Below are 13,001 nucleotides of genomic sequence, written 5' to 3'. Positions count from 1 at the left end.
GTGCATTTCATCCCATCACCCAGAGACATAATAAAGATGTTCCATAGGAATGGTCAAGGGTTGATCCCTGATGGATGTCACAAATTTTCAGCCAAGAGGAATTTGTACCATGATTTTGAGACCCATCAGTCATTCAACTTCCCACTCACCACATGTTTCACTTGTCCAGTCCAGCTCTCACCAGTCTGGCTCTAAGGAGACCACAGGAGATCATGTCAAAGGCCTTGCTGAAGTCTGGGCAATCCCTGCCTTGTCCTTCCCATGCCTGGCAATGGCTGCAGGAGGACTTGCCCTCTCCCCTTCCCTGCTGAGCCTGAGCAGTCTGGAACTCTGCCAACCCTCCTTGCTGCCCTGTTTGCAGACTGGTTCCATGTCTGCCTTTGCCAAGGCCCCAGGAAGCTCTGGGCTGGCTCTGGCCTTTCCAAGGGTTTGGGAGAGGTCTCCCAGTGACACTGCCCAGCCTTCCCAATATCCATGACACCAAAACCTTTTCTATTACCCCACAGTTCCACTTTAGTGCTCAGGACACAACACATATTCTCATGGTCCTTCAGGAGAAAATTAGAAGGGATTTCATTAGAGAGGTCAACTGGGGGAGCAACCCAGTCTGGTCTGGCCCCACAGCAGTGCCCAGCCCAGGGTGCTGCAGAGCTCTGGGCACTCCCCCCACAGCCCCAGCCCCTCTGAAGGGCACAGCAGCTCCTGGGGCACAGAGAGGAGTCTCAGCATCCCCATCAGCTCAGGGGCTGGACACTCAGCATGGCAGGAGGAAATGGAGGTCAGGGAAACTGCAGGAGCCCTGGTGTCACCTCCAGGAGATGCCCAGCACAGCCTGACTGTGCCCCTCAGTGCCAGCCCCTCTGCCCAGCCCAGCCCAGAGTCCTGGCCCAGGGACAGAGCAGCCTGTCCCCAGGGGGGCTGCAGAGAGAGGTTTCTCTGTGTCAGGGATTCCTCTCTGCAGGCCCAGAAATGCTGCCTTGCTCTTCTGCAGGGACATCCCTTTGCCCAGGTCAGTGTGTCCAGGCTGCCTTGGCCACTTGCAGATCCCAGCCTGGGATCCCTGCGGGGCCCTGAGCTGGAGGTGCTGCTCTGCACAGGGAGGGGCTGTGGCACCCTGGGCTGAGCCTGCCCTGGCCATGCTGGTCAGGGTGGGGAGCAGACCCAGCAGGATGGGGATCACTCCTCTCCACCCTCTGCCATAGTCCTGGAAGGCTCAGTAGCCAAGAACAAGGCTGGCAGGACCATGGGCTGTTTCCAGTGGCACAAAGGGCAGGGCAGGGCTCCACTCCATGCAACCTGTGGGCTGGAGAGTTCTTCAGGACACCCTCCTGGAAAGCCACCCCTGGCTCTGGTACAGCCCCCCCTGAGCTGGGGAGGCACAAGGGGAGTTCACTGTGGGTCAGAGGAGTCACTGGCCAGAGTCCTTTCTCTGTTCCTGCTGCATCCCCTGGGGCTGCAGAACTCTCCTGTACCAGTTCACAGGGACATTTAGTACTTGATCTCTGGTAACTCCACCCTGGGCAGGATTCTGCTCCAGGGCTCCATTCCCTGCTGACTGGATGGGACGGGCTGTCCCTGCAGATCCTCTGTGCTCTCCTGCACTTCCTGAGTTCCTACAGACAAGTCCTCACCTCCATCAGAGCCCTCACAAGCTGCAGAGCCCCAGGCAGGTGACTTGGAGACCCTTTGCCACTGGCCACCAGCACAGAACATCTGAACCAGCCCTCAGGCCCTCAAGTACCCCAGTGAGTCGCTTCTCTCACTGCAGGGACTGAATGGGGAAACAAGCAAAGCAATGAGACTTTGGAGAGTCTGTTCCTTGGCCTTGTTCTTTACACCAGCCTTTCAAAAAGAACAAAGTCTTCAGGAACTGCCCAGGGGGATCCCCTTTCCTGATGGAAATGATGTTAAGGAGCCCAGCTCTGTGCCAGCAGTGCCCAGGGCCTGTCCCTGCCCATGGTCACAGGGCTGACACAGCAGTGACTGAGCTGCCAGAGCACTCAGACCTTGGGCAAGGAGCAGAAAGGAGAGGGAGGCAGTGGAAAAAGAGCATCTCTGAAAAGCCCAAGAGCTGCTGCTCCCCAGCAGTGCTCCTGTATCCTCTGCACACAGGCACTGCCCTCCAGCTTCAGGGAAGTTCTTGGAGGGGGAATCAGGAAAAAAGAATTCAAGACCTTTATTATACTCGGAGATTGAGATTCCTCGTGTACAGAATAAAACAGGCAGGATATTTCACAAAGAAGTTGCTGCAGGAACTTTTATTTTGTTTAAATGCACACAGAGAATGATTCCTCATTTACACAATTGTGGGTCAAAACAAAGAGGTATAAAGTGAATTAGGTATGGGATGAAGAATAAATTTCTGTGTTACCAACATTAAAAGAGGAAAAAATGTAGGAACCCCACCCCATGCCACTCTCAAAAGCTTTAGAAGGCAGGATGGGCCAGTAAAGGGTTACACAATGAGTGTTCTGCAGAAGAAAAAAGGCAGGTTGTTGCTCCTGAAAAGCATCCAGTCATCATTTTCCTTATGGCATCCTTGAGTTCCTGGTTCCTCAGGCTGTAGATGAAGGGGTTCAGTGCTGGAGGAACCACTGAGTACAGAACTGACACAATAAGATCCAGGGATGGGGAGGAGATGGAAGGGGGCTTAAGGTTGGAAAATGTGGCAGTGCTAAGGAACAGGGAGACCACAGTCAGGTGAGGGAGGCAGGTGGAAAAGGCTTTGTGCCGTCCCTGCTGAGAGGGGATCCTCAGCACAGCCCTGAAGATCTGCACATAGGAGAAAACAATGAAAACAAAGCAACCGAACACTAAACAGACACCAACCCCAATGAGCCCAATTTCCCTGAGGTAGCCTGAGTGTGAGCAGGAGAGCTTGAGGATGTGTGGGACTTCACAGAAGAACTGGCCCAGGGCATTGCCCTGGCACAGGGGCAGGGAAAATGTATTGGCTGTGTGCAGCAGAGCATTGAGAAAGCCAGTGGCCCAGGCAGCTGCTGCCATGTGGGCACAAGCTCTGCTGCCCAGGAGGGTCCCGTAGTGCAGGGGTTTGCAGATGGCAACGTAGCGGTCGTAGCACATGATGGTGAGGAGATGAAACTCTGCTGAGATGAAGAAATAAAAGAAAAAGAGCTGTGCAGCACATCCCATGTAGGAGATGGTTGTGGTGTCCCAGAGGGAGTTGTGCATGGCTTTGGGGACAGTGGTGCAGATGCAGCCCAGGTCTGTGAGGGAGAGGTTGAGCAGGAAGAAGCCCATGGGGGTGTGCAGGTGGTGGTCGCAGGCTACGGCGCTGAGGATGAGGCCGTTGGCCAGGAGGGCAGCCAGGGAGATGGCCAGGAAGAGCCAGAAGTGCAGGAGCTGCAGCTCCCGCCTGTCTGCCAATGCCAGGAGGAGGAACTGGGCCATGGAGCTGCTGTTGGACATTTGTTGTTCCTTAGCACAGGGTCTGTTTCAGAAAAGGAAAAGACAGGGAACAGTTAAGACAGACCTCTGTGAAAAAGCAACTCCATTTTTAAAATAAATTGATGTGTCAAATGTCACCAAATGCACTGCCAAGGAGTCAGTTTTGCTCTGCTGCAGTGGGACATGGATTTTTTTTTGGTAGAGCTGTCACACACACAAGGAATGTCAGATGTAACAGTCCTTGAATACAAAAGTTCCATCTCTACACCCATGACTCAGAAGAGCTGGGGTTGCAGAGCAGAAGCTTAGTCTGAGCTTAGAATAATTTTGCCTGTGTTTTCTCTTTTTACCATCACACTTGGGGAAGGTTCTTTTCCACTGCAGGAATCCTCATTTCTATGCCCCAGCACACAGTGCCCAGCAGAGCTGCAGGGAAGGGCCCCCAGAGCTGCCCCAAGGCCTTGGGGGCTCTTGCCCCCCACTTCCTGCCCAGGGCTCTGCTGCCTGGAGCTGTCCCTGCCAGCAGCTGCTTCCCTGGGCCCAGGGCTGGGCCCTGCCAGTGCTGCCAGAGCCCATCCCAGCCCTGGGGGCTCAGCTCTGCCCTGCAGAGCCCTCCCAGCAGCACAGGGCACTGCCCAGGGGCATCTCTGGTTGGACAGGCTCTGATGGCAATGTCAGAGCAACCCTGGGGAGGTTGAAAAAGTGACACTGATGCATCTATAAGACAGTTTTGATGTCTGATACTCTCAGGTTCCATCCCCTCTAATCTAACAGAATTCAAGTTGCAGTGTCTCCTCCTGTGCTCAGAGATTGATTTCCCTGTTGCAGTCAGCACCCAGACAACCCAGAGTATAACACTGAAAGAACTGGTTCATTCTCTTTAAGGTACCCCCTGTCTGTCTGTGCCTCTTGGAAATACCTTCTGGGAAATTTCCTGCTTTGATCTGGAGCTGTGACCAGCCCTCATCCCTGCAGCCCACTGTGGAGATCAGAAGGACTCTGCCCTGCTCTGCCCTCCCCGGAGTTGTTCCTTCCCCACAGCCCTTCTCCCCCAGCCCCGTGGCAGCTCCTTGGCCGGGCTGAGAGCTGCCCCTGGCAGGCAGCAGAGTCCCTGCCCCAGCACACAGAGCCCTGGGGGCAGGACCCTGCTCTGCCCCACAGCCCTGGGCACCCCTGGCTGCACCCCCACCTTCCCACCCCACAGCCAGCCCTGGCACAGGGAACCTTCTGGCCCTGGGCCTCTGAGGGGGCAGCAGCAAGTCCTGCTCTGCAGCAGCTTCTCCTGCTGCACCCCAGCAAATCCAGCAGAGCCATCCTGACAGCTCCTGCCACTGCTGCCATTTGGCAGCTGGCAGAGGCACTTGCAGGAACTCCCCTGCACTGCTCTGCAGCCACAGCCTGACCCTGGCAAAGGGCTGGCAAGGTTCCTGCCCTGAGCAGCTCTGCCCTGTCCTCCCACCCCAGGATCCCTTGAACCTCCTGCTCCCTTCTCCTCTCTGCCCTTGCTGCCTGCAGCTCCTGCCCTGCTCTGCCATATGGCCACTTCCCCTGCACTGCAGCAACTGGGAGAGTCCTGCTGAAAGATCCTGGAAGCTGTGGGATGTGCCAGCTTGAGGAGATGCCTCCAGGAAGGGAAGCTGAACTTTCCTACAGCCAGAGAATTCTTCCTTCAAATCCTGGGAAGGTTTCTCCTGTGGTGAGAGCTCAGTCACCTCCCAGCCCAGGCTGCCTCTCATCTCTGTTCCTTCTCTCCTGTGCCCTGGGTGCTGCAGGCAGTGCCCTCAGCCCTGCTGGGCTGTGCAGAAAATCTGCTCACCAGCAGAGCTGCTCTCTTTGAAGCTTTTCTTGGTTTCCAGGAGCTCCCTGTGTGCCAGGAGCCCGGCCCAGCTCAGCAGCACAGCAACAGCCCCAGGCAACCCTTTCTCTGCCCCTCTGGGCTCCTCCAGCTGTCCCTGGGGCTCCAGGGGAACCTGCTGGCACACAGCTGAAGGAAATAATGATGTTCCTTCTCTCAGCTGGGCACAGACACTTCTTTCAGCACTGTCATTTCTCCAAACAGACACAGAGTTAAGTTCAGGAGGCCCCTTTTCATGTCCCATCATTAGACAGGAAACCCAGACAGTGCCCAGGAGGGATCTCCTTCACCTGCATTGAGGGAAGGAACTCAGCTGAGTCAACAGAGGTGTCTCCTTGTGGCTCTGCAGACCTGGGGCCACAAGGACACTCAGCTCCCTCCACAACCCCCATGGGCTGGGATTCCTCCTGCCCCAGCTCAGTGGGCCCAAAACAGGCCCCTGCAGGTGACTCCTTGTCCCAGCTCCCCTGGGAATGAAGGAAGACCAAAGCCAGGAGTGACCTGCTGGGACACAAAGCCCTGGTTCCTTCTGAGGGGCCAGAGGTGACCGAGATTCCTGCTGGGAACTGCAGGCTCCAATGGAGCAGTTCCTAGGGACAGGGCAGCAGCTGTGGGATCTCCTTGGAGGCTGCTGGGACATTGCTTTGGCCAACTTCAGTGGCAGAAGGTGCCCACATGTAGGACAGGGGAACCTGTCACTGTTCCTTCTGTCCAGAGCAGCCCCTAGAGGTGCTCAGGTGACCAACTGGAGTCAGGTGGCACAGGGAGAGAGGTCTCTGTCCTGTTCTTTATCAGGGTATTTTCTACATGTGCTCAGAGTACAATGGCAGTTGTCTCCTGGACATCCCTTCACTGCTGAACCTAATTGAGGGCAGCTGAGCCTGGACTGAACAGCCAAAGAGGGGCCTGTAGTGCCAGGGGAGGTGCCAGGGCTCTGCAGCACAAGTGCAGCAGCTGCCCTGGACAGCACAGGGCCTGTGCAGGAAGCCCGTCCCCATTCCCAGCAGTTGTGGGACAGGCACCACCCAGGGCTTCTCAGACACATTGGGGGCCTTTGGGGCAGGGAGTGAATCCCAGCCCTGCAGGGATACAAAGGCTGTCCCTTCTCTGCCCAGCCAAGGCCGGGCCAGGCACGAGTCCAAATCCCATCAGCCCAGGCTGTCCACACTTGTTTCCTCCTTCTGCTGGCTCTGCTCTCCCCCAGCATTTCAGCAGCATGTGCTGATCTCCTCAGGGATCAGGCCTGGGATTTTCCCCCTGGGCCTGAGTCCCAGCACGTCCCCCCCCAAGGCCATTGTCAGCAAAGCCTCTGCACAGCCCAGCTCTCGGGGCTTTCAGAGCAGCTTTCCCCACTGCAAGTCTGTTCTGACCCCGGTGCCCCCGCTGAGGGGCTGCAGCCAGACAGGCCCCAATGCCCTGCGTGTGGGGCACAGGAGGAGGAGCTGCAGCCCCAAGTCTCTCTTCCTTCCACTTGGAGGCAATAACAACCCAGGCCTGCTGAGACAGTTCCCAGGTTTTGGTGCTGTGATGGGCTGGGAGAGAAGGCCAAGGAGACCCAGGAGAGAAAGAGCAGGAGAGAGGTGTTCTCAGCAGGAAGGAGCTTCTTGGACCTGTGCAGCTGCTCTGGGGGATGAAGGAATTGGGTGAATTTTTGTGGGTGAGGGTCAGAGGAGAGACTAGTTTGGGTGACCTTGTGGAGTGAGACAAAGAGCCCATTCCAGTTGGCTTTGATAACCCTGGAATTCACTGGAAAGGCACCAGGACAGGATGCAAAGAGTCCCAGAGGTTTGTGCAGGGTCTTGTTCAAGACAGCCCTTGGCACACAGGCCTTTAGAGCACAGCTGGCAGGTTGGTGGGCAACAGGGAGGCTCATCTGCATCTGCTTCTGTCCAAGAGGAACCAAGAGGTTCCCTTAGAAACTAACCATAGCAATAGGAATGTATGCTGGTTGCCATGGTAACTGACTACAGCAATAAGAATGTATGATGGTTGCCATGGTAGCCGACCGTGGCAACAGGAATGTATGCTGGTTGCCATGATAACTGCCCATAGCAATGGAAATGTATGATGGTTGCCATGGTAACTGACTGTAACAATGGAAATTATGATGGTTGCCATGGTAACCGAGCATAGCAATGAGAATCTATGATGGTTGCGATGGTAACAAACCGTAACAATAGAAATGTGTGATGGTTGCCATGGTGACTGTAGCAACGGGAATGATTGATTCTTGCCGTGGTAACCGACCGTAGCAATGGGAATGTATGATGGTTGCCATGGTAACTGACTGTAGCAATGAGAATGTATGATGGTTGCCATGGTAACCGACTGTACCAAAGGGAAATATGATGGTTGCCATGGTAACTGACCGTAGCAATTTGAATGTATGATGGCTGTCATAGTAACCAACCATCAAAGCGGGAATGTATGCTGGTTACAATGCCAAACGACCGTAGCAGTGGGAAGTATGATGGTTACCGTGGTAACTGACTGTGAAACAGGAATGTATGCTGGTTGCCAGGGTAACCGACTGTAGCAATGGGAATTTATGCTGGTTTCAATGGCAACCGACCATAGCAGTAAGAATGTATGAATGGTAACTGACTGTAGCAACCGAAATGTGTGATGGTTGCCATGGTAACTGACTGTAGAACAAAAAATGTATGCTCATTGCCATGGTAACTGACCATAGCAATGGGAGTGTATGATACCTGCCATGGTAACCAATCATAGCAACAGGAATCTATGATGGTTGCCATAGTAACTGACCATACCAATGGGACTGTATGACGGTTGCCATGGCAACTGACCTTTGCAGTGGGAAATGTGTGATGCTTACCATGGTAACTGACCATAGCAATAAGACTGTATGATGATTGCCATGATAACTGAGTGTAGCAATGGCAATGTATGATGGTTGCCATGGTAACCAACTGTACCAGTGGGAAGTATTATGGTTCCTGTGGTAACTGACCGTACCAATGGAAATGTATGCTGGTTGCCATGGTAACCAACCATAGCAATAAGAATGTATGATGGTTGCCATGGTAACTGACCCTAGCAACTGGAATGTGTGATGGTTGCCATGGTAACAGACCAAAGCAATGGAAATGTTTGATGGTTACCATGGTAACTGACTGTAGCAACTGGAGGTATGATGGTTGCCATGGTAACTGACTGTAGCAAGGGGAATGTGTGATGGTTGCCATGGTAACTGACTAAAGCAATAGGAAATGTATGATAGTTGCCATGGTAACCAACCATGACATAAAGAATGCATGATGGTTGCCATGGTAAGTGACCCTAGCAAGTGGAATGTATGATGGTTGCCATGGTAACTGAGCATAGCAATGGGAATGTATGCTGGTTGCCATGGTAACTGACCGTAGCAGTGCGAATGTATGATGATTGCCATCGTAACTGACCGTAGCAATGGAAATGTGTCATGGTTGCCATGATAAACTGACTGTAGCAACTGGAAGTATGATGGTTGCCATGGTAACTGACTGCAGCAACAGGAATGCATGATGTTTTCCATGGGATCTGACCGTAGCAACAAGAATGTATGTTATTTGCCATGGTAAATGACTATAGCAACATGACTGTATGATGGTTGCCATGGTAACCTACTGTAGCAATGGGAATGTATGCTAGTTGCCATGGTAACTGACCGTAGGAATGGGAATGTATGCTGTTTGCCATGGTAACTGATGATAGCAATGGGACTGTATAATGGTTACCATGGTAACCAAGCGTACCAGTGGGAATGTATGATCATTGCCATGGTAACTGACTGTAACAATGGGAATGTATGATGGTTGCCATGGTAACTGACCATAGAAACTGGAATTCAGATGGTTGTCATGCTAACTGATCGTGCCAACACGGCTGTATGATGGTTGCCATGGTAACTGATTGTAGCAGTGGACCGTATTATGGTTACCATGGTAACTGACCACAGCAATGGTAATGTATGATGGTTGCCATGTTAACCGACCGTAGCAGTGGGAATGTATGGTGGTTGCCATGGTAACTGACAGTAGCAAAAGGAATGTATGATGATTGCCTTGGTAACTGACCATAGCAACAGGACTTTATGATGGTTGCCATGGTAACTGACTGTAGCAATGGGAATGTATGTTGGTTGCCATGGTAACCAACTGTAGGAATGGGAATGTATGATGGTTGCCATAGTAACCGACCGTAGCAATGTGAGTGTATGATGGTTGCCAAGGTAACTGACTGTACCAATGGCAATGTATGATGGTTGCCGTGGTAACTGACCATGGCAATGAGAATGTATGCTGGTTGCCATGGTAACCAAGCATACCAGTGGGAATGTATGATCGTTGCCATGGTAACTGACTGTAACAATGGGAATGTGTGATGGTTGCCATGGTAACTGACCTTAGCAATGGGAATGCTGGTTTTCATGACAACTATGATTTACTTAGACTATGAGCACGATATTTTCATCTGCAAAAACATCTGTGAGTGCCCAGAGATCTCCCAAGATGGACTTTAAAGGTCTCAAGCACAGGAGCACTAGAGAGGGGCTAAGGAGCTGTGGCCTCACTGGTGTGGAGACTGAGGACAGCACAGGACAGCCCTCAGAGGGCTTGAAGGGAGGATTTAGAGATGGTGGATCCTTTTGTCATAGCAGAAAAGAGCATGAGTGTGCTGGTTTAAGAGTTAACCAGCAGGGGAAATGAACTCAACTCAAAGGAGAGATTATAAGTCAGAATAACAATTTACTAAAATAATACAGTAAGTACAATCATACAAACAAACAATTGGTCTTAACCCACAAAACCCAAATGTATAACCCAGTACCCTGGGGCATGAACAACGTGGTGTTCCTTGGGCCCCGCTTGAGTCCAAAGTAAAGGGAGAGGGGAAGAACCTGCTGGTGGGAGAGCTGTTGCAGTCTGGTCAAAAGTGGTGATTGCAGTGAGATGCTGGGGGAGAGCTGTTGCAGTCTGGTCAAAGTGGTGATTGGAGTCCAGTATAGGGTGGTGATCCAAGTCTGTTTGAGAGCGATGAGCCACAGTCCTTCTCTGGATCCCACAGAGTGGTTCCAAATGTTCCAAGACTCCAAGATTATATATCCTGCAGTTCAGGCAGGAATGCTCAGCACTTCCCTCAGGGCGGGGAGTTCCACAAAGGGTGTGAGGACAGGAGCATCCTCCTATCTCACAGGCCTCTTAACACCCAGTTTATAGCCTGAGGAGTCAGGCTCTATGGGCAGATGGTGTAAATGGTTCATTGATAACAGTTTCTGGGAAATGGCATGGAAGGCTATAGAACACACAGTTTTGGGTTACACCCATACCCTGATGAACTGGTCTCAGTTGTCCTAACTAGGACACCTACAAACAAATACACTAGGTGTTTTTTCCCCAGGTCTGACTCTATATCAGTGTATTTTCTTATGACATCTTTCAGCTTATTCAGAAAAATCTGTGGGTGACTCATTCGTATCCTGTCTAACTTCATACATCTTAGACCAGTTTATTGCCTTTGTATTTGCTACTGCAGTAGCACAGTCTGCTGTGTTCGCAGCACTCAACTCTGGGGTCCCCCCTGCAATCGAGGCACACAGCCCCGTTTTTACAGCTCTCACACCGCTATCGCCACTGACAATCAACGGCTCCAGCGCTTGTCTGCGGTGCTGGGTTGCTCGGTTCCACAAACACCCCGGGGCTGGCACCTTCACTGCCACCGTCAGAGCCAGCGACCCCGATGCCTGTCACCGTCACTACACCGGCTGGTCTTGGCGCATCTCTCGCCGCGATTTCTAAAGTCTCCCTTCCCTCTACAACAGATGCCGCATCTACAGTAACTTTTTCTGGTGTCACCACGCCGAAAGCAACCCCAGTAAAAGCTGACTTTTTAGACCTCACAGTTCTTGTCACGTCATTGGTAGAACTCACAACTTCAGCTCTCACTTCCTCTGCTGTGCCTGTGCTCACCTCTGCTGTTACCGTGACAGCCCCATCTGCTCCGGCAAAGCCACGTGCAGCTGCAAGGGAACGGGCTGCTCTCCCCGCACTCATTGGAACAGGCGGGGAGGGTCTCGCTTCCATTGCCCCTGTGGGGCCAGGAGTCGCTCCTGCTGTTATCCCTGTTGCGATCAGACCAGACATTACTTCCGAGCTAGCCAGCCCTGCAGCGTCTGTATTACCCCCGCCCGGCTCTGCCGCGCCGAAAGCAGTTCCAACAAAAGCCGACCTTATAGATCTTATCTGTGCCGCTGTGCCCGCTCCGGCCAAACCGACAGCCTCTGTTCCATCGTCTACGCCAGCGGGACTCGCTCCCGCCACTTTCTCAGGCTTCCTTTTCCCCATCGGGGCTCTCTTGTACTGCTTTTTCCACTCAGGCCGCGTTAAAAGAAATAGAAACAATTCTGCACACCGGATTTCTTCCCATTTTTCCTCTCTATGTAGCATCATAAGTTGCATTACAGTATCTAATTCGAACGTTCCAAGTTTTGGCCACGCTACCCCCTTTGGTTCCCGTATAAAGGCCACACATTCATAGATAACCAACACAGTTCTTGCTTCTTTAAAGGTGTTTCAGATTGTCCCAGGGGTGTAAAATTAGGACTAAAGGGGAGTCCTCCGTACCCCCTTGGATTGTGTACTGCCCATACTGTTTAATAGACACAGAAAAACTTTTCACTGCGAGACTTAAACCTGCAGGTCTAGGGTTACAAAGTTGTTACTTTAACCACTTAACTACAGAGCCCCCCCAGCTCCTTGTAGCAACAGAGCACTCTGGAAGGGCGTCCCCCTCCGACCAAAACCAAACCCAGCCCTAGGCTGACACAAATCCACTCTGACCTGCACTCGGTGAAACCCTTTTTGCCTCCGGAAATTGACTCTCACGACTTCCGGGCCCAAGTCCAAGCCTTTCCAGTACCACCGTGTTCCCTGTCTCCTGGGAAACATAAAAACTCTTCTGCAGCTGTTAACAAAAAAAAAAAACTTTTTCCTTATTCACCCTTTTCTTAACTCACCTCTGTGCTCCGTGCTTGGTTCTGTGGAGCTGGGGCTTCCCTAGATCACTGCGGGAATTCTAAAAAACGCCGGCTGATGAAGAATTCCTGCAGGATGAAAGTTTCCAATCTGGAGTAGCCTCAGGTCTCTGATTTCCCCATATGGGCCACCAGCTGATGCCTAAGGGTGCTGAGGAAAACAACTCCGGAGCAGTTAATTGAGGATGAGATAAGAAAAGGGTTTAATTTGTGCCTAGGCATAAAGATCACAGGACACGCGCGCAGGCCGTGTTCAGGTGTCACAATTTATAATACTGCCCGACCAATCCAAGTTTTGTCCATCCCGTAACTTTTGCCCTGGCCCACCCCCTGGGAACTGGGTCTGGGGGCTTTTCTTCATCATCTTCATCTTCTTCAAAGCACAAAGGGTACATGGTCACCTAGTTTCTGACCGTGTTCTGTGGTTCAGGCCAAGATATGAGTGTTCTCTAAACAGCATAGACCTTGCCTTGACAAAAGACTAAACATTTTCTACTGGAATTCAGGGATTGATATGGGGAACATAAAATGGGGTGATGGGGTAGGGAATGTGTAAACTATTGTGCCAAAGGGTGAGGGATATAATATAGCTACTTCTAAAAGCTACTTCTACTACTTATAATTACTTATAAAGCTTATAAAATTAGAAAAAAAAAAAGAAACTAAAAGGGCCGTAAGGCATCAATGGAAGTGCCGGTTCAT

At 51.9% G+C, this 13,001-nt stretch overlaps 1 pseudogene; it reads right to left on the bottom strand.

The window, feature by feature from the left end:
• Nucleotides 1-2,455: 2,455 nt before the first annotated feature.
• Nucleotides 2,456-3,429, bottom strand: LOC120324023 (annotated as a pseudogene).
• Between the last annotated feature and the right edge of the window lie 9,572 nt (nucleotides 3,430-13,001).

The sequence above is a fragment of the Pipra filicauda genome, unplaced genomic scaffold, assembly GCF_003945595.2.
Source record: "Pipra filicauda isolate LSUMZ 115617 unplaced genomic scaffold, ASM394559v2 scaffold1177_size45478_pilon, whole genome shotgun sequence".
NCBI classification, from domain to species: Eukaryota; Metazoa; Chordata; class Aves; order Passeriformes; family Pipridae; genus Pipra; species Pipra filicauda.
This window is presented reverse-complemented; position numbering and strand designations above follow the sequence as displayed.